This window comes from Chelonia mydas, chromosome 2 (genome assembly GCF_015237465.2).
Source record: "Chelonia mydas isolate rCheMyd1 chromosome 2, rCheMyd1.pri.v2, whole genome shotgun sequence".
In the NCBI taxonomy this organism is placed as follows: Eukaryota; Metazoa; Chordata; order Testudines; family Cheloniidae; genus Chelonia; species Chelonia mydas.
In genome coordinates, this window is record NC_057850.1 from 73,976,312 (window position 1) to 74,002,978 (window position 26,667).

The 26,667-nt window shown below is 40.7% G+C and overlaps 1 protein-coding gene and 1 long non-coding RNA gene across 3 annotated transcripts in view; both read left to right on the forward strand.

Annotated features, from left to right (window-relative positions):
- The window catches only part of CCDC178 (coiled-coil domain containing 178), a 347,460-nt gene that overhangs the window by 282,584 nt on the left and 38,209 nt on the right, over positions 1 to 26,667 (forward strand). The window lies entirely within an intron of this gene.
- On the forward strand, positions 2,364 to 7,143 carry LOC119565599. The gene is made up of 3 exons (XR_005224339.2): positions 2,364 to 3,522; positions 5,657 to 5,824; positions 5,976 to 7,143. It is a non-coding gene; the product is annotated as an uncharacterized LOC119565599 (long non-coding RNA).

Genomic DNA, 26,667 nt, shown 5'->3' on the forward strand with positions numbered 1-26,667 from the left:
AATGTGCTGCTGAAATACACAGTAAAATATGAGGTTTCAGAATTCCATTTTCATATCCAAGAGTTAACAAATTCAAAATTAAGAAGACAATGTTAAAGTAATCTGAGATGCCTGACTTAATCCTACAAAAGTAGAGAATTTCTGAACTAAGTCTAAAAATTTTGACTTTCCTTTAACCCAAGTATTGGAACATACGTACTGTGCAGTATGAAAGATCACACACTTCTCAGAGTCATACAATTTCTGTGCACAACAGAGTGATTTAAAGATGAGGAATGAAACAAAATTTTTAGCCTTACTCTGAATTTTCTTGCTATTATGAGTTTAAGTTGGTCTTCAAAGTTACTTTATTGTAGCTTCTTGTGGTTTAATTGAGACTTAAGGTGTACTTGAAGAAAAATATCTTAAAATTAATTCTTCAGAGCAAAGTACAGAAATTTGCATTTATGGCTCCATTTGTTGGAAAAGGTAAGTTGGTTGTGAATTGTACAGTATTTAATCTTTTATAAAACTATATTTTGATCCCTTGATGGAGACGTTTTCTGTATGTTGTTTACAAGCTTATTTTCTGTACATTATATGCTTGAGTAATTGTAGGAGAAGTGTATGGACATTTAAGAAAACTACAGATTAGTATTTTTCCTATAATGATGTGCATGATTTTATTGGGGTTTTATTGTTCAAAATTATTATAGATACAAACCCAGCTATTTTGATGCTAAGGAAGAAACACATTGTTTTTATTTGTGGTTCATTTCCTGCACTAGTGTTCTTTGACAATGGTGACAGTGTCTTTATACATCAAGAAGTTCTATTTTCTATGACTGCCAGGGATTCTGGGGGGAATACTTCATATCTGAAACATGTTTTCCTTTGGGATTTCACCATTAGAATAACAATTCTGATCAGTAGCCCATTATAAAATGGCTCTTCTAAAGATATGAAAAGGAGTAGTTAAAAACCTGACAAATAAATAAAGCTATATTGAACTGAAGTTTATTTTTGTGTACCTAGGAACTGTGTGTTCTACCTCAGTGAAGCAATAATGTAATTCCTAACAAATATATGAACTGTTAGCAGTTTGCAAGTCATGCATTTCAGGTATCGGAAGCATCAGCTTGGGTAGACTGTGTTGAGGCAATTCTGTTGCCCTTGAATCCAAGCAATTCCTATGCCTACCAGTTTGTGGCAGAATACTATTTAATAAGACATTGACCAGAGCTTTCAAACTTGAGTGCCTAATGGTAAGTACCTAAATAAAAATGTATTGATTTTAGTTGCAGATGGCCAGCCCCTGTGGAAATCAGACCACTCATTTAGATTCTTAAATATGGATTCAAGGGGCCAAACTTTTGGCAGCTAAATCTGAAAGTCATGGATGTGTTATGCATTAAGTCATGGATTCTTCCTTTAGTAGATGATCAGTTTTCAAAACTGAATGTAAACATTCCACCAGGCAAATCCTCACCTGCAGACCAGTGCTCAGTGTGGGTTTCAGATGTTTTGTGGTGTAAATAGCTTGAAGCCAATCCACCTGTTTAGCTTCATAGATGATTCACAGAAATAAAACAGAATAGAGCCTTAAGCATGGAAATGTGACTGTTTAATTTCCTACATACAATATCATAATCAGATAAGATGATCTAATATTTCTATAAACAGATGTTCTGTATCAGTTACCAATTTAAAATCTTATGTTTTATCCATATCTTAAAACCTAAGTAAAATTACACCATATTTTTCCCTAGGTTTTTAATACTCGTAAACCTGCACCTTTGTAGTCTCATTAAAATTTTATACTTAGAAAGATGGATGTGGATGTGCCATCCATTCCATATAAAGAACTAGATTGAGAATCTTAAAGTTACATGGTTACGTACTCAAAAGTCATGGAAATGCCACATGGGGGTTACCTGGTTGCACACCCAACTTTAACTCTTCCCCCTTTCTGTCAGGCTGAGTGTTCTAGGTGGTCAGGCCTGGTGGTTGGAGCGGTGGTCAAGAACAAGTACCAATGGTTGAAACCGGACATAGAGTCAGAACTGGGACGAGAGCAACTTTGAGACTGGAGACAGTGGACAGACTATGGGTCAGAACTGGGGTCAGAGTCCAGAGACCAGCCAAATTAGGATCAAAGTCAGAACCCAGATGCAGGCTGAAGGTAGGAGTCAAGTTGGAATCAGTCCAAGGTTCTGGGGTCAGGAGGCAGATGGAGGGTTGGAATGGGTCAGGAACAGGACTGCAGCGAGGTCAGAATAGGACATGGACAAGGCTGAAGCAGGTTGGAACAAGGCTCAGTCAAGACTGGGCAGGAACAGGATCGAGGGTAGGCTGGAAGCTTAGGGAGTCTGTAACACCACGAGGCAGCTAAGTGATGCTGATGCACAGATTAACTTGTGGCTCTGGTGGTGAGAGTGAAATACATTTGCCTGGCAGTCATCTGACCTTAGCCCTGGATGGGGATAGGCAGCTGCAAGATGCTTGAGGGATGAGGCACTGCAGTCTCTCTTGGAGGGGGAGAGTCATTGTAGCTGAGTGAGCTTCCGTGATCCAGACTCAGGAGTTGTGTTTATAATTCAGTGAGATTTGGGTGTATGCATAGTACAACCTACCAGAACCTGGAATGTTACCAACACTGGTAACTTTCACCCAATCTAATGTGCATGTATGACAGGACATATTCAAAGTCTTATAACTCAGCCAAGGCAAAGTAGACTTTCACTGGGATACAAAAAAGCACCTCTGAATCCTGAAAGCTATTTTGCTGTCAAATTTAAATTTTCTACCTCTGCTCACTTCACTACCATAGCTATTCAAAAGGATATCCCAAACTCTTATAATGGGAAAAGTTAGTTTTTGTCACTCCTATTGTTCTCAATGTCATGGGAACCATATTTGCCCAGACTTGCAAAAAAATATACCTTGAAGCCTGGAAGATTTTCACCCAATAGTTACAATTTTTATTAAATACTGATCAACAGAAAATGTGTTGAGGATAGACATCAGACAACTTTATAGCTGTAATGGCAGCTACCTCTATAATAACCCCAGTTCTGGGATGCTCCTGCTGTTTTGGATTGCTGTGCCAGCATAACGCATCCATAAACCTGGCAAATCCAGCCCTTGCATGATCTCCCTTGTGTAGAGGTTTTCTTGGGTAGTATATTGCCACCATAGCTGCTTCTACACCACCTTTTGTTCATGGATGCCAGCATAGGGAGTGTAGCTTTCGTTCTTATAAACCCCAGCAATCCTCAGCTGCTTTCATTACCTTTTAGAGCTATTGGGAATGGTTACAGTAGCTTTTACATTGCTCCAACTTGTGCCAGGGGACTGGCCCAGAACAATGTAGCTCCAGGACTGGGAGCAAACCATCTGTTTCAGTGCATTGTGATAATAAAGTCCATTATTTTCCATGATTTTCCTCTGTTGGCTGCCTGGGGCTAAGAGCAGGGGCCCGGGGCTCTCACTGTCAAAATTGCAGTGGAGGCCGAATATTGCAGAATCCGCAAAATCACAGGGGTAAGTAGTAGTAATGTAATTTTTTGGTTGAGAATTTCCTTGAGTGTTTTCTAATTTTAAAAAATGTTATACATGAACACTAAACAAGAATCCCAAAGAGAATTCTACCACATATTAGTTCTAATGATTTAAATATGTGAAATGTCAATCTTAAAACTTAATTAAATTTTTAACTTTTAGGGTCAGATTCATTTACTTTGAATGAGTACTTTACAACACTCTAGAATATTATAAAGCAGTCAGTGTATTGGCCAAATAAGATTGACTTATGGTTGCTTTTTGTCACAAGAGCACCATACAGCAACCAGAGTGCAGGTGAATCTAGCTCTTAATTTGTAATTGACTTATTAATTTAGCTATACAGGCTACAGAGGGTTTTTTTGTTTGTTGGTGGGGTTTTTTGTTTTGTTTTTTGTTGTTGCTGTTGGGTTTTTTTAACTACATAGGCAAATTCACCAAGTAAACTTCCAGGATAGGAAACTGGAATTTGAGTATTGTAGTGGAAAGGATATATTTAAAAAAAAAATAGTTATGTATGAAAATATAGTGTCACATCCTCACCGACTTCCCCTGATCTCCTCCTGCTGTAGTTCCTTATACTGCGCATTTCGGTTGCATTTACATCACCAGAAAGCAGAACTGTGGGGAGCCAAGGGAAGTAGCCTTATGTGAGGAAGACATGGGATGAGCTGGGGCAAGCAGGGATATGTCTGAGCCTAGGGAGGGATGGGCTGTGTTTGGGGAAGGGGGCTGCATTAGGGAGACTGGAGCTATGCAAAACAGGGATCTGAGAATTCCAATAGTTCTGAGCTATAAGGACTTCTCCTTTGCTTCAGCCCCGGTAGTGTTTTCTCATTGCACTGCCTATGCTGTCATGGGGTACCATCCTGACAGTATGGCTTTATTCCCATTTTAAACAATGAGAGATGACAGCCATTGCATGAAATTCTCTTTAGAAAAACATTATTCCTTAGCTGTTGGTGAAAAAGCAACTTTAGTTGTGAAGCAGAAAAAGTTTTGAATAGTCTGTGCTATTCTGTTGTTCAATCCATTTGGTCAGTCATTTTGCTGTTAGAATATTTTATTTAGAGAGAGAGAGAACATGAAACAATGAATTCACACTAGGATGGCTCTTTTGGGTAATGTTGATCACTAATGTGGCTCCTGAATCACTGAGGTCTGAGTATCACTGATTTAAACAAAAATGAGAAATAAGTTTGTAATTGCTGTATCTTACCAGTAAAGAGGCGTCTGACACCTACTGGCAAGGTGGTTTAACAGTTTTAGACATGTATAAAAGGCAGTGTTACAGTCCCTGTTGCAGAAACATGAACCCAAATATTTGAATCTCTTATAAATGCTACTTTCAGAGAACAAGAGCTTGAGGCAAGTAATTTTCTCTTCCAAAAAGAAGGAAGTGACTAATATATGGTACCTTCCTCATTTGTCTGCAAATAAGTTATTTAACTTTTAAAATAGATTTTAAGTTATGAGAAGAATATGATATATTGTTGGGGGACGCTTTTATAAGAAGAGACTATTCCAGAGGCTTTATTTCATTGCTACATAAAGCACTGGTTTGTAATTTAGCATGAGATATTATAAATAATGATCTACAATAAGAATCTGACAGATGGCTGCTGATCTCTGATTCTAACTGGTGAGGAAGAGATATGAAAGGAAGATTGAAGGCATTCAAAGACACCAAGAATAAGGTTATAGGAAAAGTGTAGAAGAGCCAACTGCAGAAAAAGTAGAGTGTGTCTAGAGATTATCTGGAGGAACAGAGGAGCCAAGGAAGATGAAGAAAGGAGAGTCCAAGAATGGACAAAATAGCCTTATCTATACAACAGAATAGCATTTTTGCAACTTCTATTGTGTGATCAAATCAGTCTATTCTGCAGCAATGTAGTATGTTCACATTAGCCATCTTGTTTTGGATACATACAGTCACTGCATCCACTCATAGCACTCCATACCAGTATTTGAGAATCTGGATCTTTGAATCTATCTTCCAATCCATGGCACAGTTTCCTGGAACAACTGCATGATATATATGGTATGCAGTTTCTGTTTGTCTGTGGTAACAATTTTGTTTTGCTTCACTGGGTACTTTGACTATTCTGGCCTGCAGAAAACACTATGCCTGTGTTGTGAGGGGCACAGGCTGCACCTTGACATTCATATTGTGGATATTGTAGCCGACTACCTTCTAAAATTGGTGTCAGATCAACTCTATGCCTCTATTCCTGGAGAATGTTTGGCCAAGTACTATCACCTGTGGGTAGCACAGCTCAAGGAGGTAACACATTTGTGTTTTTATTACTCATTCTTTATTGATTTAATACATTATAGAAAGAAAAACAAAATATTTATTCTGTTTTGTTTTTGTGGTTATTTTGCTGATCTTATTTTTATTTTTATATATTTATTTATTTTTGGGTCTCCTTTAGGATGCTAAGAAGTGAGGGCTTCAAGTCTTGTTCTACAGGAAGGAGATCCAGTTGAATACCAGACAGTTCTCCTCTCCTTTCTCATTTAGTGGAGCCCCATTGGAAGTACAGATTATAAGAGACAGGAAGGAAACATGGAAAGGCATTAGGAGGTGTGACACAAAGGCCCATTTGTGGTTCTCGACTATGGCCATGTTTACACTACTAAGTTAAGTCGACTTTATGTAAGTCGCCATCGAGCCTCTGATTTAAGCAAGTCGATCTTGCGTGTCCACACTATGCTCATTGTATCGGCGGAGTGCGTCCTCAATAGCAGAGCTTGCATCGATGCATGGAGCATTGTGGGAGCTATCCCACAGTGCATGTAGCCGAGTGGAATTTTGGGTTGGGCTTGCAGTACCTTATGGGACCAAAACATTTGCGCGGGTGGTTATGGGAATATGGCGTTAGCCTCCTATAATGGACTTACCTCCTTCCCTCCCTCCCTCTCTGAAATCAACAGCAAACAAACAAAGCCCTTTTTGTGCCTTTTTTTGTAAGCCTGGGTTATGTGTACAGATGCCATATTACGATAAGCACGTACACTGTTGTTGTAAGCGTTACAAACATCTCATGCCTTATCCTGTAGTATTTACACAGCCAATACAGGAGCCACCGCGCAGAACAATGTGATGCCACGCAAGCAGCCCTGCTGGAAGACATAGAGCAGAGCAGTTTGCAGTTTCTGGCAACAGTCACGCATCATCGTGACACAGTTGAGCGCCGCTTCTGGGTCTGGGAAACAAGCACTAACTGGTGGAACTGCATCATTATTTAGCCATGGGATGATGAACAGTGGTTGCAGAACTTTCAGATGCATAAGGCCACTTTCCAGGAACTGTGTGAAGAGCTTTCCCCAGCCCTGAAGCGCAGCAATACTAAAATGAGAGCTGCTCTGACAATGGAGAAGCGAGTGGTGATAGCTTTGTGGAAGCCTGCAACGCCAACTGCTACTGGTCAGTTGGGAATCAATTTGGAGTGTGTAAACCTACTGTGGGATCTGTTGTGATCCAAGTTTGCAGGGCCATGAACAGACTTATTCTAAGAAGTGTAGTGACTCTGGGCAATGTGCAGGACATAGTGGATGGTTTTGCCATGATGGGGTTCCCTAACTGTGGTGGGGCTATAGACGGAATGCATATCCCTATCTTGGCATCAGGCCACCTTGCCAGAGAGTACATAAACCAAAAGGGGTACTTCTCAGTGGTGTTGCAAGCACTGGTGGATCACAGGGGCCTTTTCACTGACATCAATGTGGAATGGTCAGAAAGGTGCATGATGCATGCATCTTTAGGAACTCTGATCTGTTCAGAAAGCTGCAAGCAGGGACATTCTTTCCAGACTGAAAAATAATAATTGGTGATGTTGAAATGCCAATCGTGATCCTGGGAGACCCAAGCTACCCCTTGCTCCCATGGCTCATGAAGCTGTACACAGGCAGCCTGGACAGCAATAAGGACTGGTTCAACCATAGGCTGAGCAAGTGCTGAATGGTGGTGGAATGTGCCTTTGGACGTTTACAAGGTCGCTGGCGTTGTTTGTTTACTAGGTTAGACCTCAGTGAAAGCAATATCCCCATTGTTATTGCTGTGTGCTGTGTGTCCAAATGTCTGTGAAACAAAGGGAGAAAAGTTTCCGGCAGAGTGGGGAGTTGAGGCAGATCACCTTTCAGCCAATTTTGAGCAGCCAGACACCAGGGCAATAAGAAGAGCACATTGAGGAGCTCTGCGTCTCAGTGAGGCTTTGAAAACGAGTTTCAGCAATGAGCCAGAGTAATGTGACACTTATATGTGTTGTTCCTTACCAAACTGTCCCCATCGCTACATTTTCTCCCACTAACCACCATGTGTTAAATGAATAAAGAGCCTTTTCTCCTCAATCTGTTAAATTTTATTATGCACACAAACACACAGTGACAGCAAAGAAAAGTAAGATAACCTGGGGCAAAGGGGCTGATAACACTGTGGGGGGAGAAACAAGGACAGCTTGCTTACAGATGCACTGCAATAACAATCAAAGGTGTGGGAATGGGCACTGTGACGTTACACCCCATATTATTTATAGAAATATGGTTATGGTATGAATATAGTATAACTAAGATATACTTTATGCAAGATGGGTCTTGTAAGATATCATTGGAAAGGTTATGATTTACTGAATGCGTTTATCCAATTTGTGTGCATGTATCATTTTTGTATCTGAAGCTGGGAATATTGACCATGTCTCTGTATTTCAAATGTGCTATATTGGATGAGGCCAAACAATGCTAGTGGCGTATTGAAGAAATGCACACAAGCATATGGGTAACCCCAGGAACTGTGTGCAATAGAAACCTCTCAGAAATAGCTCTACACAATGGAAACTGGTTGGTTGACCCAGGTCAGATAGCTCTATACAATGGGAAGTGTTTGACCTAGGGCACAGCAAAAAAGCTTTCCAGCAAGTATGGGGAAGATATAAAAGAGGGACAATCACAACAGGAGGGGACCTCACTCTTCCTACAACAACGCACCTGAAATCACCTGAGGAACAAAGACTGAACTGTGGGAAGTGATGGTCCCAGGCTGGAAGGATTTTTAGCCTGTGTAAGAAAACCTGGGAAAGCCAAGGCAACTTGTGCCTTCAGAATCTGCCAGCCTGTTTATCACTCAGGGTGAGAATTTGCTAATTTGTATCCTACCTATCTAGTGTGTTAAGCTGAGTTTGCGGTTTTTGTTTATTTACTAAAGTAATTGCTTTGTTTTCTTTGCTATCCCTTTAACCACTTAAAATATACCTTTTGTAGTTAATAAACTTATTTTGTTTATTATTAAACCCAGTTTATGTAATTTCTAACTGGGGGGCAAGAAATCATGCACATCTCTCTTCACATTGAGGAAGAGGGCGGATTTTTATGAGCTTGTGCTGTGCAGATTTTTCTATACAGTGCAAGACAGTATTATTTTGGGTTTATCTCCTAAAGGGGGTGTGCACATGAGTGCTGGGGGAGTCCTCTCACACAGCTGACTTCAGTCTGTATCTGCAGTGGGGTGTGGCCCTAACTGTGTATGTGTGCTGCAAGAGGCTGGAGAGCCTAATTCAGCAAAGCGGGGAGAGGGAACCCAGGCTGGTCGAGCAGGAGAGGCTCAGTGAAATTCCAGTACACCAGGTTGCATCCCAGAAGGGGGGTCCAACCTGTCACAGGTGCCTTCTGGTCCTTGTATCCTCCCCTAGTGTTGAGTGCAAGGGATACCGAACTTCCCCCTCTCCCCCACACCTCATAGGACATTTGGGGGAGGAGGAGGATGTGTAACTTGGCGATGATGGCAGCAGGTTCAGCATAGGCTGCAGAGGGACTCTAGCATCCAGCTGCCTTTCTTGAACCTCAACCAGACACCTCAACATGTCTGATTACTCCTTCATAATCCATAGCATCTCTTCCTGAGTGGCATGCTCTTGTTCCCTGTATGCTCTCCTGTTCTCCCTGTTCATGTGCCGATTGTCAGACAGTGTAATCCTCCATGCTCTGAGATCTGTCCTATCACTCTCGGAAGCGCGCATTAACTCATTGAACATGTCCTCCTGAGTCTTCTTTTTCGGCCTTCTAATCTGGAAAAGTCTCTGTCCCTGCGTGGATGAAGCGCTGACAGACAAGTTTTCAGCTGCAAGGAATACAAAGCATAAGGGTAGCGTTGACACTGCATACGTTGTTTCTGGGACAAGATTAATTCTTTTATAAAGAAAAACACCCCTCAGTGCACTTCACTGCAAGCCACAACGTAATCACAACCGCTGGCTACTGCAAGAGTCGATTTGCTGATCCAGCGATGATGAATAAAACCACAAGGGCATGGGCAAGAGGTCTTCTGCTGCAGCTTTTGTGAAGACATCCTTGGGATCACGGGTTGGAACTTCAGAAAAGCCACCTTTCCCCTTGCAACCTGGATGGTGCTTGAGGACAGGCACCAGGATAAAGCCCCACAAACAGTTTGTTTCTTACAAAAGCGGCACTGGGTTGTGGGGGAAAGGAGACAAATAGGAAGCCACCCATCCCCCTTTTTTTAAAATGCTAGTTGCAATACATAGTGATCCCTTCCAGCCACAACCATGGCACACTTGGGAAAGCGTGGTTGTGTGCCCCGGATTTCACCCAACAGGGGCGGATTACATGTTGAATTGTTTGTGGTTTAGCTAGCATATTAAACTTCCCCCATTTCCCCTAGGTAACCATATGCGATATCACTCTCCTGAGGGTAACAGAGGCAGCAAGGAAACAGATGCTGCAAGTGTCTGGGTACAGACCTGATCCTTATGCTGCAATGTTGTGTGCTCCAATGATACCAGCAGAGTTAATATCAGGAGTGTCCTACCGTGGTGGACAAAATAAGGCAGCCCTTCCCAGAAGCCCTTCTGCAAAGGATTGCAGAGTACCTCCATGAAAGCTTGCTAGAGATCTCCATGGAGGATTCCTGGGCCATCCCCGTGCACATAAACAGTCTTTTTCAGCGAGCACCCTCTGTGTAGCTGGAGTAGCCACCGATACCCACTACACCTACTTTTTTGTTCACATTAAACATAAAAAATAATAGTATATAACCCCTACAGTTTGATTGGAAATGTGTACTTATCGGAGGTGCCTTCCCTGGCATCACGCTCCGCCGCCAACTGCTCCTGTGAAAGAATGGGCTCCAGGGTTAAAAACAGTTCTTGGCTGTTGGGAAGAATGCATCCTCTGCTTGCCTGCCTCACATTCTCCTCCTCCTCCTCCCTGTCAACAATGTCCTCCTTGTTGCTCGAGGCCGTGCGGGGCTCCTGGGAGGTATCCACAGAGCATTTTGCGGTAGTGATGGGGTCACCGCCGAGATCACATGCAGCTCCTCATAAAAGCAGCATGTTTGTGGGGCAGAACCAGAACGACTGTTTGCCTCCCTTGTCTTCTGGTACGCTTTCCGAAGCTCCTTTATTTTTATGCAGCACTGCTGCGTGTCCCTGGTGTAGCCCTTCTCCCCCATACCCTGCGCAATCTTGGCATAGTTGTCAGCGTTTCTTCTGCTGGATCGGAGCTCTGCCTGCGTATACTCTTCTCCCCACACAAGCAATAAGATCCACCACCTCCTATGTACTCCATGCAGGAGCGCGTTTGCAGCCTTGAGTCTCCATGATCAGCTGTGCTGGCGAGCTCTCTGTGCTGATCAAACAGGAAATGAAAATTCAGAAGTTCCTGGGGCTTTAACAGTGGAGTGGCTGTTTCCTGTGTACCTAGCTGACCTGCAGTGGAGTTGAAAGTGCTCTCCAGAGCGGTGACAATGGAGCACTGTGGGACACCTCCTGGAGGCCAATTCATTCAAATTACACAATGCAGTTTCTACCCTATCCCCATGTTGATATGTGGATGTTGAATCAAGCGTTACGCCTCTCATGGAGGTGGAGTACAGAAGTCAACTTTACAGGACACTTAGGTTGGCAGAAGGGACTTGGTAGTGTAGACGCATACATTATTAAATTGACCGAACATGACTTATGTCGACCTTTTGTAGTGTAGATTAGGACTATGTGTCAGCAACTCTTGTCAGGTCTGATATACTCACTACACCTCTCACACTGGTGTCATAATACATATTTGAAAGTGACATGTAATACATTGTTTGAAATCTAATAACACACTGGTCATTAATGTTACAAACATTTCACAGTAACTCTGTAGGTAAAATTATGGATATTTTCTGATATTAAGTCCTGAAAACTGGAAACAGGCAAAGGTGACAAAACAGGTTTGTTCTGTATAAAGGGGAAAGAAAATATGGCCCTGTCCAGGAAAGAGGGCTCTGACCTGCTGCCTCCAGATCAGCCAGTGGATAACCCTGCTGCAGCTTTGTAAAGAGGGATATGTGACCTTAAGAGCATCCCAGTGGCAAAGGACAAGGGATATCCTGGTATCAGATAATGAGTTTCAGCTGGCCTGACCAGTTCAGTGTACCCCAACTCACTATGGTTATAAACTTGTGTATCTAAAAGATGTCATGTAATATGTCATTGGAAAACTAATAACTCACTGGTTATTAATATTCTTGTGTGATGTGTGTACATGGTGTGTATTAAGAGTTATGGATATATGCTGGAATTATGACTAAAATATGTTTAATCCCGGCATGTCAAAGGGATTTGGTAAACAGGTCTGTCCTAAACAAAGGAATCTGTATTTGCTTCTCTGACCAGCCCAGTTGTCAGGCAGAGATAATGAAGGTCCATTTATGTATTAGATAAACAAAACTATCAATCTAACAAGGGGGGGAAGAGACAGCATGGGGTCAACACGCAGCAGGAGAAGAGAAGCTTGGTCTGTGTTTTACTTTTCAAAGAATACCTTGAAAAGATGTATTGTTCTATAAAGACGGGGGCTGAGCCTCAAGTGATAAGCAGCTGAATCAACTGATTGTATACAATATTACTGTATTATAAAAGTATATTGAGTGAGGTCTTTTATGAAAAACTGTGACACACTGGTGATTAATGTCACTATGAAATACATATGTATACACTATATGAGGAATTATGAATACTCAGTGATATTATGCTTTTCAGTCTTTGACCAACCAAAGGGAAAAACAAGCTTTTCACAGGCAGGAGGGAAAGCAACTGTCTATCTGTCTTCAATTATATTAAGCAAGATGTGACCAGAAACAATGGAACTTCCATTTACATAGAAATCAGCAAAAGGATGGGAAGCCCACAGGAAAGGAAGAACAGAATTGAGGTCATGATGCCTCTTGAAATAAGATCATTGAACTTCGGAGAATATAAACAAAGACAGAAGCCATCTTTGGCATCCTTAACTAGACAGACAAAAGGGGCCAGAGCTCTTGCAAGCTGAAAAAGATGGATCCTTCAATCAAAATGATGGTTGGAATCTCTGGGAACCTAAGAAACTTGCTTAGGAAGACAAGGAAGCCAGCATCTTGTACATCTGTGGAAGTCCTGACTGAGGGAAAGTCAGCCATGGCTGGGAAGAAGGAAGACTGGTGAGAGATATCATTTTGAACAAAGCCTGTACCTTACTAGATTGTTTTAGACTTTTCGATGCGTTTTCACTTTTATTTGCTTATAATCGTTTCTAACTTTATTCCTTCTTACTTGGCATCACTTAGCCTATGTCCTATTATTAATAAATTTGTTTAATTTTCACTATAAACCAGCTCAGTGCTGTGGTTAAAGGGAAGGGTGTATTTATCCCAGTTAAATTAATAGCTGTCATGTGCTTTTGTCTCTTTGAAGGAGTAACAAACCTTATTCCCTTTCTGAGCTATCCAGGAGAGGGCTGGACACTTCAGGGCAGATTGTTACCTTGCTTTTTGTAACCAAGGCTGTTGAAAGCCAGAGTGGGGCTGTAGACAGGCTGCTGGGGTCAGAGCTGCTGAACCAGGGCTGTCTAGCACACGGACACTCAGGATGTGACCTGCATGTTTGTAGGCAGGCTAGAAGTGTCCCAGGCTGGGAGCTACAATAGCAAAGCATTGTAAGCCACCCAGGGTTGCAAGGCAAGTGGTAACACAACATCTTACGGTCTCGATTGCACCCTAGAAGTTGACAGGAGGTAAGTAGAATGCTGAGATATACTTGGGAACAGGGATTGCCTTGAATTTGTGTCTTTTGTGACTAAGGTCCCTTTTCTGTTTACACCTTTTTTTAAAAATCATATGTTTGAGGGATGTAGTTGGTGCAATTATGCTATTATAATGCCAACCCTGATTCCAAAAGGTAAGAGCATTCATGTATCACTGCATTCTGTATAGAATACGTACATGTGACTGTAGTGTGTGTATCTTTACTAATCTTTCTCCATTTTGTTTCTATTTTTCAGGTGCTCCAAACCTGTTTGTACCAAAATAAAAATAATAGTAGTTCTGACTGCCTAGATTAGTCTCATTAAATGTAAATATTATTGTCTTTAAGGATCTGTTAGGTTCTTGTTCGAGTTTTGGACTAGAGGCAAATTGATTTAAAAATGAAAACCCTGAGTCTTCTGAACCTAGTGTTGCTCAAAATTATGAGGTACTTTACCCAGGTCAGCTCCCACTGATTTCTATGAAAGTTTTGACTTTGTAAGAACTGAGTAAAGAGTGAACAATGTGTTGGGCCCATATCTTGCTTTCTGACTGTAATAGTGCTCCACTGCTAACTGGATTTCTGACTCTCACATTACTCCAGTCATAGGTCTGGATTGCTTCTTCCTGGGAAATACCTGAGGGAGGAGATCTGAAAAAGGGAACTTCACTGAGGATCTCCTTTTAAAATTTCATCCAAATTGTTCCACCACGCTTGGTCCTAACCCACCATCTCAGATCACCTGGATTCATAAGAGGCCAGTGCTATTCTTGTGGAAACTCGGTGCCTCTGCATACATTTCAGACCTCGTATAGGTGATGGAGAAAACAATTAGAGAGACATCAAGGGCTATCAACTTTGAATGTGCCCAGAAGTTGATGGATGGGAAGGAGACTGGTGCCTGGTGATTCCCCAGTGAAGTGCAGGGGCAGAAGATGGGACAAAGTCTGTTTTAAAAGAGGAATGCTCATTAAGCAAGAGAGGGCATTCTTTCACTATATGCAGAAGATGAGGCCAAGCAGGCAGGAATTGCTCTCTGACCTAAGGACTTGGTTCAGTACTCACAGCCAGGGTGTGGTCAGACCGAGGGGGATTGAGTTGAGGACTGTTTGTTGTTTTCCTAAAATCTGTAACTCAGATGGTGTTTAAGAGTAAAAGTCTTTGTGGTTAGGAAATTCCTTTGCTAAGCCCATGTTTCCTTGCATTAGTACCATGTTGTTCCTGAAGGACTTAACTAGAAAACCATCACTCCCACACCCAAGTGGACTCTGGGGAGAATACCCACCTGCTGAAGAAACAGACTGACAGAGCCAGAAGAGTACCCAGAAGTTACCGACTACAGGACAGGCCCAACAAAGAAAATAACAGAACGCCACTAGCCATCACCTTCAGCCCCCAACTAAAACCTCTCCAACGCATCATCAAGGATCTACAGCCTATCCTGAAGGACGACCTATCACTCTCACAGATCTTGGGAGACAGGCCAGTCCTTGCTTACAGACAGTCCCCCAACCTGAAGCAAATACTCACCAGCAACCACACACCACACAACAGAACTACTAACCCAGGAACCTATCCTTGCAACAAAGCCCGTTGCCAACTGTGTCCACATATCTATTCAGGGGACATTATCATAGGGCCTAATCACATCAGCCACACTATCAGCCACACGCTCGTTCACCTGCACATCTACCAATGTGATATATGCCATCATATGCCAGCAATGCTCCTCTGCCGTGTACATTGGCCAAACTGGACAGTCTCTACGTAAAAGAATAAATGTACACAAATCAGACGTCAAGAATTATAACATTCAAAAACCAGTCGGAGAACACTTCAATCTCTTTGGTCACTCAATTACAGACCTAAAAGTGGCAATTCTTCAACAAAAAACTTCAGAAACAGACTCCAACGAGAGACTGCTGAATTGGAATTAATTTGCAAACTGGATACAATTAACTTAGGCTTGAATAAAGACCGGGAGTGGGTGGGTCATTACACAAAGTAAAACTATTTCCCCATGTTTATTTCCCACTCCCCTACTGTTCCTCAGACGTTCTTGTCAACTGCTGGAAATGGCCCACCTTGATTATCACTACAAAAGGTTTTTTCGCCCCCACTCTCCTGCTTACCTTACCTGATAGCTAAGCTTACCTGATCACTCTCGTTACAGTGTGTATGGTAACACCCATTATTTCATGTTCTCTGTGAAATAAATCTCCCCACTGTATTTTCCACTGCATGCATCCGATGAAGTGAGCTGTAGCTCATGAAAGCTTATGGTCAAATAAATTTGTTAGTCTCTAAGGTGCCACAAGTACTCCTTTTCTTTTTGCGGATACAGACTAACACGGCTGCTACTCTGAAATCTGGGGAGAATGTGTCTGAGAAACTGGAGGCTTGGAAAGGCTGGGGTGCTAGTACCCAGGTCTAAGCAATTGCACTGCAGGGTCCCACTGCCCAAGAAGGGTGTCAGACCTGGGATCTACACCTGGGGGAGTGCATTGGAGAGACTAGGAACTAACTACCCAGATCCAGAGAGCTTAGAGGCATGTGGGATTCAGTGGTTGGATCTAATCACAACAGACTAGAGCAGGACAGGGCCAGGTTGTGACATCTGTGTATTTCATTAATGAAGCTGTAACAGGACATGTGGACCTACATAATTGACGTATTGTTTTTTGTCATTTGGCAAAATATGGTTTACCATTTTGAATTTCATATTACTGAATGTTGCTTTAAAATAACCAGAATCAGAATATTAATCGGAAGCAGCAACATAACACAAAGATGATAATGTACATCATCATCATTCTCTGTATTCTTTAGTAGAGCTGGGCAGGAAACATTTTTCACGTGCCATGAAAGTTTGAGATTTCAAATCTTTGTCCTATTCCAAAATGGGAACATCTCCAAAATTTTCATAAATTTATAAGCTGAAAAAACATTTTGGATTGGGTCAATGGAAACATTTCATTTTGATAATTTCAAAATATTTAGATATTGAACTTTTTTCTTTTTTTAATATTGTTAGTAAAAATTAACTAAAATTTTGAAACAAGTTGTTTTGAATTGAAAAAAAATGAAACGTTTCATTTTGAAATTGTCAAAACAGGCCATTTTAACAATTTTGAAACTTAAAAAAAATTAATTAGGGAAAATTCTGACAAATCTTTCTCTTGAAAAGTTTCTGTTTTGATGAATCAACATTTTCTACAAAAAAAAAAACCATTTTGATGGAAAATTCCCAGCCAGCCTTGTTAATAAAGTTTACAGTTTTAACCAAAATAAAGTTCTACATAAATGAATGTCTGTGAATTCTGAAAATAGTGATTTTACCTAACTAAATTTCTGACAGGATTATTAGAAAAAAAAATCCCTCCAGTTTCTTAATAGAAATGCCAGTGGATTTTTGTAATGCACAAGGGAAACAGTACATTTATATTGATTTGGTGATCCTACCTTTCAACTGATGAACAGAGCAAGTAGTGCTTGCTGCGCTTTTTATTATTTATGTGTATGACAGCAGTGTTTAGAGGCCCCAAATCAGATAGGGCCCCATTATGTTAGGCACTGTACAAACATATAGGAAGATACAGTTCCTGCCCCAAACAGCTTACAATCTAACTAGACAGAAGGTGGGAAACAGCGAGAGAGAAGTGAAGTGACTTATCCAAACTCATTTAGCAGGTTAGTGGCAGAACTAGAACCCAGGTCTCCTGGCTCCCAGACCAGAATGGACCACACTGTCTCTCGGCTATCACAGGATTGTTTCACTTTCCACAAAGATGGTGTGTTAAAAATGCAAAAACTTTAGTAGCAATTGGGTGGACAGAGTTATTAATACATTTTAACACAGTGTTTGTCCAGCCAAATTCTCCATCTCGTTGATTTATAGAATCTTGCTTCATTTCAAACAGGTTTTTATTTGACAAATATTACACACCACTAAAATGAGGTACTATAATATATTAAATTATTGAACACATTTTTGTTTCTGTTGTACTGTGAGATTTTTAGCACAGCTTGTTTTAATAAAATGTCTGTTTTGCATGTACTTGTTTCTAAAAATTAAAATATATTGAATACATGATTACCCTGTCAATACAGACTGACTAGCTAGCCATAACAAAATAATTTGGTGGATTTTCTTAAGATGGTTTATTAAACATTAATGACTGTTACCTAATGTAATCCTTATTTTTCTTCTATAATAATGTCAGGGATAAGAGTTATATAATCTTGAGTTCTGAGTAAAATGTTTGAGAGAATGTTTTGGAGTGGTCAGGTTGTTCCCTATCCCAGTTGCTCTTTCAAAGACTTTTTTTTAAAAAGTAAATATAGGTAAAGTTCTCTGATTAGTGCATGGTCAGTAGTCCTCTCATGGGTTGAACTTGATATGCAACACATCCACTCTGCAGGGCTGAAAACCAGCCGCTGTCATGCTTCTTTAAGCACTGTCCCCAAGCTCACTGCTCAGCAGTGTCTCCGCAGACTCCCTGGTCTGGTAGTTTCTAAGTTTGGAGCCAAGAATTACATTTTTGGGGACCATTATAATTATTTGGTATAGCTGGCAGTACAGAAGACTCCTTTTATGTGGCACAACTGATTTTTGGCTCAATGGTAATATTTCTTGTACTTAGATACTCCTTATACAGGGAGTATCTGCCACTACAAATAGGTGTAGCCTCAGAACATGACAGTCAAGGTATTGTAACCCCTTAACCCAAATATTAGTGATTAGCCGATATTCAGGAATTTGTGGGTTGTTTCCGATGGAGGATACTAGATACTTGATACTAGAGTCAGCTATTTCCATGTTGGAATCCTGCTTATTTAGAAAGAATATACACAAAGTCCTGTTCCTCTGAACACACTGGGGTCAAAAAACAGGAAGCAATTTCCCTGCCCATAGTTTAAAGCCTGTCTTCCCGACAGCATTCTGCTCCAAAAGTTCTCTCTCTTTGTCTAAGGACCACACTACGAGAGCTTTGTTTGCTGTCTCCTAGTTTTCTTCTGTTCTCACCCTCTGCTTTCTGACTGCTTGTTACACATGGATATACACACACAGATCGACCCAGTTAGTCTGCAGCCCCTGCATTTGCATTCAGTGTAGTCTTTGGATAATGGCTTCCACTGTTTCAGCTATTACTAACCAAAAGGATATTTAACTGTTGCCACATTTAGTCTGAATATCACACCTATCAAATTCAACCAGGTTTGTAACTGCCCAAAGATGGAAGACATGCTTCTGGGAGCCTGGGGAGCTGATGTGCTCCCCAACCTGTGCAAAGCCTGTAATGTGAGAGCAGTTGGGCAACAAGTTTCATTTGACCCCTCTTCCTCTCATGGACATCTAAGCACAGCAACTTCTTCCACATCCACTGACTTGTCAGAGCTAACTCCTAGCATATTAAGATGCAGGAAAGGCGACAGGCATTTTTCAGCATACTTGCTCTTCAGTTTCTGCACATACTTCACCCCAAATAGAGTCTTTACCAATAATCAAAGACTCCTTGGCTCAAATTCAGATTCCCCAGACAATTGTGTCACCTGATTGTCCACTCAGAGAAGTCTAAAATATCCTTTCCTTTCAAGCATCTATCATCTCATACCCTTCAGGAGAACATTGAGCATTAGTATCAGAAACACAGTCTGATGCAGACTCAAGCACAAGGGATTTCCACTGCACTTTTCCAGACAGCAAATTGATTTATAAATCCAAAATGCCATCTGCTTATCAATACAGGTCACAGTGGATATAACTCCCTTGCCCTCTGCTCTGTCACTCCCCATTAAATTCAGAGTCCAGTTCAAGGTTTCTATCCTGATATAAAAACCCCTCCATGGGATTGTTCTGTAACTATCTGAGAAATGGATTGCCTTTCCCTTGGTGACCATTACCTCCCATGACATCTGCATTCCACAATGAATCTATCAATAAACAGAGGAGGCTCATAAACGCCGAAGACAGTTTTCAGAGGAGCTGGATCTATATAATGGAACTCACTCCTGCAAGAGATGAAAAATTACTACAGCCCTCACCACTTTCAGAACTAAAGGCAAAATTCCTATCCCCACCTCCAATCACACACACAGAAAAGCAGGCAAGGAAACAATTTCCCCTCCCGACTGAGAAGATAAAGATTATTTCTGTTTTTATATACTTGAGAGGCTCTCAGATACTTCAATGATGGAGCCATATGAGTACCTAGGTAGAGGGAAATGATACAGGGCTTGGCTACAGTTCTTTAAGGATAAAGGTTTTAGCTCTTGAAACTCGACTCTGAACCTGCTATAAAGACATGCAGGTAGTTCATCCTCACATTTCTTGTGTCCTCAAGACTGTCAGATGTCTCAGACCAGCTATCAGGTTTCCAGTATGTAAAAGGATTTTTACTTTAGTCTCTCATGTTCACATATTTGGAAGTTTGCTTTTATTTTCCTATTGTCTCTTATGGCTATTTCCTCTACGATTATTGTCAACAAACCAGGAACACTTTCTTGTAAGGATCCATTTCTTGAGGAGTTCAAGATCCACATAGGTTTGTGCTTCAGAACAGATCCAAATTCAGAGCTAAAGTGTATTCACTTCTGCTTTAAAACATCATACCTAAAGAAAATATTATCTGCATGAGGACAGAGCTCCAAATTCTATTTGAAAAGAACAGCCCTAAAACTCTCATGCTCTGTGGTTGGCCCAAGATTACTGAATAAAGGGTCTAAAGGTATCCAAAGCCCCCCTGTGGGATTTTCAGAAGTGCCTTAAGTGTGTTAGGCACAGAATCGCACCTCTTCTGAGAATCGCACCACTTCCGAGAATCGCACCTCAATTTTTATATTAGTTGAAGCAGCTGTCAGAGAATTGTACATTACATTTAAAAAACTACGTGGTTCTGAAATGCCTACTCACTCCACTAGGTCCCAAGCAATGTCAAGGGCAAAGGAGAAACGAGCCTTCTGTGAAGAGAGCTGTAAAACTGCTATCTGAGCTGCTCTCATTCATTTACCAAGATTATAAAGTTCATATGGTGGCGTCTTTGGATTCTTTCTTTAGGTACAGAATCATGCACCCATCCTCCTTGTTTCCATTCTCTGTCTCTCTCTAGGTCATTGTCTTCATGCTGATTCTTTAAATTCGCCTCCTCTTCTCTCCTTCCCTCTTTCATATGGCCTTTACTTTCTACCTCTTGCTCTTTGCACTGTGGTCTAGCCGCTCCTTCTACTAATCCACAAATGCAATTCTAAGTAGCTACACTACTTCCAAAAAAAATAATTTTTCCATCATCCCCCCAAAAATTCAACTACAATCTCCAAATTCATTTTCCATGAACAGACATATGAGCAACACTTTATTCCTGAAAATATTTACAGAAAGTATACAAAAGGGATGTGAATGCGATAAATCAAAGTTCAGTTTATTTTCCAAAATGTTCACAAATAATTCCCCCACCCACACACACACACCTTAATCCCAGCTGTAGAAATCAGACTACACCAAAGCTAATGAACAAACCTGAAAATTGTGGATGGTTTAGGAAAGGCTGCGGTCAGCTATATTATACAACTGCCCAATAGACAGAATTCTTGGGTAAATTGTAGGGTGATTTTACATGGATAAAATGTGAGTAAGACAAAGAGAAATTAAAATGTCTATAATAAAAAAAAGACTATTTAGAAATCACTTCAACTGTTGGTATTTTATTTCTTCAAAGGGCTAATTATACAAGAAGCATTTCTTTAACCTTAAAAAAGATCAAATAACTAACAATACCATTAAACAGGGGTGCTAGTAAAAAGAAAAATGTCCTTAATTCATACTACTGTTGCTTTTCCTTAGTTTCTCCCAATAATAGTTAAAACTAAAGTGCCAATCTTAACTTCAATTTTTCTCTTCATGGCATTTTGTTTTTAGTGTGGGTTAACCACAGAGCGTAAGACTGAATTTTAATTTTCAAGGCTTTTGTTAGTTTATTTTTCAACCATTCTTGAAATATAGTTTTCCTTTTTATTATTATTTAACATTGCTAATCTGCTCACCAAAGCTTTCACAACTGGAATATGGTCAAAAGGCAAGTGCATCTTTTCTTGTATACTTGCACGTCAGCTAGAGATTTGGGTTTTCATGAGGCTTTTACTCATTTTTAAAGTATATTCAGGCTGTTGACAAAAGAGCTTTATTTAAATGAGCTATGTAATCTTTAACAGCAGTCTGTGGAACAGATTTGACAATAAAGAAATATCTCATTACCTAGGAGCTTTGTATATTATACAGGTGTAACTTTGGTAGTTGAGTAGTATAAAAAGATAAATATTAACTGGATTTTGCTCATAAATCTGCCATTCTTACAGTGCCAAAATCTGTAGAGTTGTTGTAATTGTCATTGTTTGAGTTGTAACAATGAATGGAACTGATAAGGCTTATGTCATTTACATAGAATGCAGCATTCATATCGCATTATTGAATTAACATGAGACACATATTGGGTCTTCTGATATAAGATTAATATAATTTGAAAATAGAGAAAGTGTAGATTTAGGAATGGCACATTATTCCCTGTTTGAAATGTGATGGTGATCTGCTTAGATCAGAAGATTTTAGTAGGTGACTACTACTAGCAATGACTACTAATTAATAGTAGCAATGAAACTCCTGGTATTTGTTCTGTTTTTGTTTTAATTATATTTTTTCATAGCTTGATGCCTGATGTTAACAGATTCTATTGTATAATTACAAAACAATGTTATGAGAACCCAGTAAGTCAATTTGACTGTCAGTTGCAGCATTATCAGTCCAGAGTAGTGCCACATGAATAGAGTTAACAAATCTGACATCAGGAATCATAACATTCAAAAACCAGTAGGAGAACACTTCAACCTCTCTGGCCACTCAGTAAAAGATTTAAGGGTGGTAATTTTGCAACAGAAAAGCTTCAAAAACAGACTCCAATGAGAAACTGCTGAGCTTGAATTAATATGCAAACTAGATACTATTAACTTGGGTTTGAATAGAGACTGGGAGTGGCTGGGTCATTACACAGATTGAATCTATTTCCCTAAAGTTAAGTATCCTCACACCTTCTTGTCAACTGTCTAAATGGGCCATCTTGATTATCACTACAAAAGTTTTTTTCTCCTGCTGATAGTAGCTCATCTTAACTAATTAGCTTCTCACAGTTGTATGGCAAATTCCACCTTCTCTGTATGTATGTGTGTGTGTGTGTGTATATATATATACTCTTACTATATGTTCCATTCTGTGCATCCGATGAAGTGGGCTGTAGCCCACGAAAGCTTATGCTATAATAAATTTGTTAGTCTCTAAGGTGCCACAGGTACTCCTGTTCTTTTTGCAGATTCATGACAGGCTTTCTGCTTTCATTTCCAGTGCCCAACCCCACCCTGGCCCACAGCAACTGGAAGAAGCCATTACAGGGAAAGTCTGGCCTCATCCCTATATCCCTGAGCTGGAGTATGCTCAATTGATCTGTGGGAATGATGCGTGTACAGTTTGGTTACTTGTATGAGCTGTTGGGATGGAGCATGCTCAGGTGCTCTTTTGGGTCATCTGCAAGAAACTCAAATGTGCTTAATGAGGATGGATTCTTTGGAGACTTTAGCTTCTGAAATCATAGTTATCTCTACTGAGCATTTTAAAAGACTTATAAATTGGCTCAATTTGGGCAGATTTTCACAGGGATCACAAGAAATACAGCCCTGAAAAGGGCATCCACTGTCATGTTTCAACCCCTGCTTCAAAGCATACGGATGGTAGAACTTTTCTAAGAAAAGTCATCAGAATTTTTTTGCTGTGGAAAAAACAACACATTTATTGTGTTGACCCCTGACCTGCTCTTGGAGGGTACATGTTTTTGGGTAAAATATAATCTATTTGCTAAGCATGTGTATAGAAATAATAATGGAATTTATTGAAGCTGAAACAGCAAGTAGAAGAACCAAAATATGTGTATTAAAATAGGCTTGGCTATGTCTTAAGCATTAAGTGTTAAGTGCTTAGAATGAGGCCAAGTATAAATTGGTAGTTGGTATAAGCTGGCAATAGTAGTATGTGCTTGACCAAAGGTTATAAAAGTTAGCAATATGACTCTTGTGATAGTTTAGCAATGCATTATGTGATAAATAGGTAAACCACAGACAAACATCTTAGGGTATTTTGTATAATTCCAATTTGGAGAAATGAAAATTTTAAGCACGGAGGGCCTGATTGTCCCTTCTCTTACACTGATGTAAATCAGGAACTGTACTGAAATCAGTGGAGTTTCATTGATGCAAAATAGGTATAAACGAGAGGAGAATCAGGCCTATGGTCACAGCTCCATGTAATTGCCAGTACTTAGTCTTTGGCCAGAAGTGGTAACTGAAGCAACCTAAGAAGAATGTTATCCATCATTAAAAATGCACTTCTGGCTTTGGAGACCTCTCTGTGTTCCAGTCTGTCTTGTTTTTTTGGTTTTTTTTTTTTTTGCAGGTTCTGCATTTAGTAGGCATAATGAGCCTTTAACCAGATGAATCTCTCTTAGAGGTCTATGTACTATGCTATATCTGCCCAACAGTGAGGCTTTGGTCTAGCCCCAGGCAGCTAGGATACCATAATAAAAGCTGGTCTGCTATCAGCCCTGGGTAACAAAATTGACAAGGACTGCTCCCTGTGTATCCTTTGGTGCTATGGGTTTGCATAAAGTATTGGCTCTTTTATCCATGCTTTTGGTCCAAAATTTGACCTACCTAAAAATTGTTATAATCTGGTGAGATATGTGCCTCAGAATCTTGGTTCCTCCAATGAGAAATTACAGATAAAGATATTAGGTCTGGTGGTCACACAGATGTAAATCAGCAGTTAATTAAATGCAATCTGTGGAGGTACACTACTGTAAAAACGAGTCTAGGCAAGAACAGAATCAGACCTCGTGTTTTTGTGGGACCCTCCTCTTTGCTGGGTCAGCAGCAGCAGCTAATTAACAACCCCCTTTTTTCCCCAGAGCTGTGCTGATATTATTGATGATACTGATATATAAACAAAGAATTAAATAAACAGAGCCATATGCTCCCCTCTGCTGTGAGTCACAGAGGGGAATGACAACAAAAACAGGGTAAAACAGGGCAGTAAAGCTCCCAAACTGCAGAACTGGGAGGGCAGCTCCTCCACAGCATAATTCCCTCTCCCCAGGAGCTTATGGAAGTGCATCCACAGCAAAGCAATATGGTTAACGCTTCCTGGTTTATGGGGCAAGGGGAGGGAGGAGCCATTCACTGCAGTATTTTCCCCTCCCAGGAAAGTAGAAATCTGTGGAAGTTAATGTTCCTCCTTGCAGCATTAACTTCTACTCTGTGCCTGCACCAGCCCCCACTATTCCCCTGAGAGGGGTTATTTTGCAGCCAACTGAGCCAATGTCACAGCCTCAGGAGAGTAACATTGCATGGCAGGTACTTCACGGGGATCAGAGATTCGTTTCCCGTGAATCCCCACAGTTTGGAGGCTGTGCTGCTTGTCCCTTTGGTAGCCCACTCTGCTTCAACCCTGTGCCATTAAGGGAGCATTTGTCAGAAATGAGGTGAATATCATGCAGAGTCTGGATTCTCTATCTGTTCCTACAGGTTTTATCACAAGAAAGGACATTCTTGTTTATAACTATTTTAAATTCAGTTTATTTAGGAATGCATAGAAACAAATCATATTTGTCAGATTCACAGGGATACATTTGTAAATTTATTTTCAGATTTCTCAAGAGTTATTACAAGCAATGAAACCTAGCAATTACTTTATTGTTGTCTTTTTACCTTTGAGACCCATAGCTGTGATAAGATAAAACAGCTGTGAAGACGTTAAAGGCTACGTGTTTGTCGCATGACCCAGCAGAGGATTTAAGGGAAGGTTATGGCCTCCTTCAAGGGAATAAGGGTATGTGTATAATGCAATCAGACTGTGACTGCAAATGTAGACATACCTCAGATAGCTTTGATCGAGTTAGCTCAAGTAACAATAGTAGTGAAGCCACCACAGCACAGGCTAGCCACCCAAATAAGTACACAGGGAAGACTTGTACAGCCTATGCTGCCACCCCTTCATTGCTATCAAAGCTAGCTCAGGTATGTCTATTCTGTTCATTCTAATTAAAGACAAGAGGCAAGTGAGTAAAATAAACAAAGGAAGATCATGGAGAGGAAGACAGGGGTGAGTATAGGAGTGACAGGCCCATGTGCTTGCTTAGCCTAACTGCAATTTTCAAGTTTTCTGTTACTTCTTTAAAACAGGCATTATAAGGCAGCAATTTCCCATATGCACATTGTACTGAATTTTTTGTGATAGATGGCACTCAAAAGTTTTAAAGGTTTCATTTGGCTTGGATAAGGCAAAAATTTGAACGCAAACAAACCTTCTGACATCTTTCTGTCTGGCCCCTTTCACGATCTTGAACCAAATCCTTCTGCCCTCACCCAGCTATCCTTCCCAGACCTTCATTTTCCTCTCCACAAGAATCCATTCTGTAACTACATTCCTTCTCGCAGGTATCAGAACATTGAAAATATTCCATAGTGGCTTGCCTTCCATCTGACACTTTCTCTGTTGGGCTGAAGCAGACTGTTTTATTAAAATGTCATGGTTTTTTTTTTCATAGATTCATAGATATTAAGGTCAGAAGGGACCATTATGATCATCTAGTCTGACCTCCTGCACAACGCAGGCCACAGAATCTCACCCACCCACTCCTGCGAAAAACCTCTCACCTATGTCTGAGCTATTGAAGTCCTCAAATCGTGGTTTAAAGACTTCAAGGAGCAGAGAATCCTCCAGCAAGTGACCCATGCCCCATGCTACAGAGGAAGGCGAAAAACCTCCAGGGCCTCTTCCAATGTGCCCTGGAGGAAAATTCCTTCCTGACCCCAAATATGGCGATCAGCTAAACCCTGAGCATATGGGCAAGATTCACCAGCCAGATCCCAGCAAAGAATTGTCTGTAGTAACTCAGATCCCACCCTATCTAACATCCCATCACAGGCCATTGGGCCTATTTACCATGAGTATTTAAAAATCAATTAATTGCCAAAATCA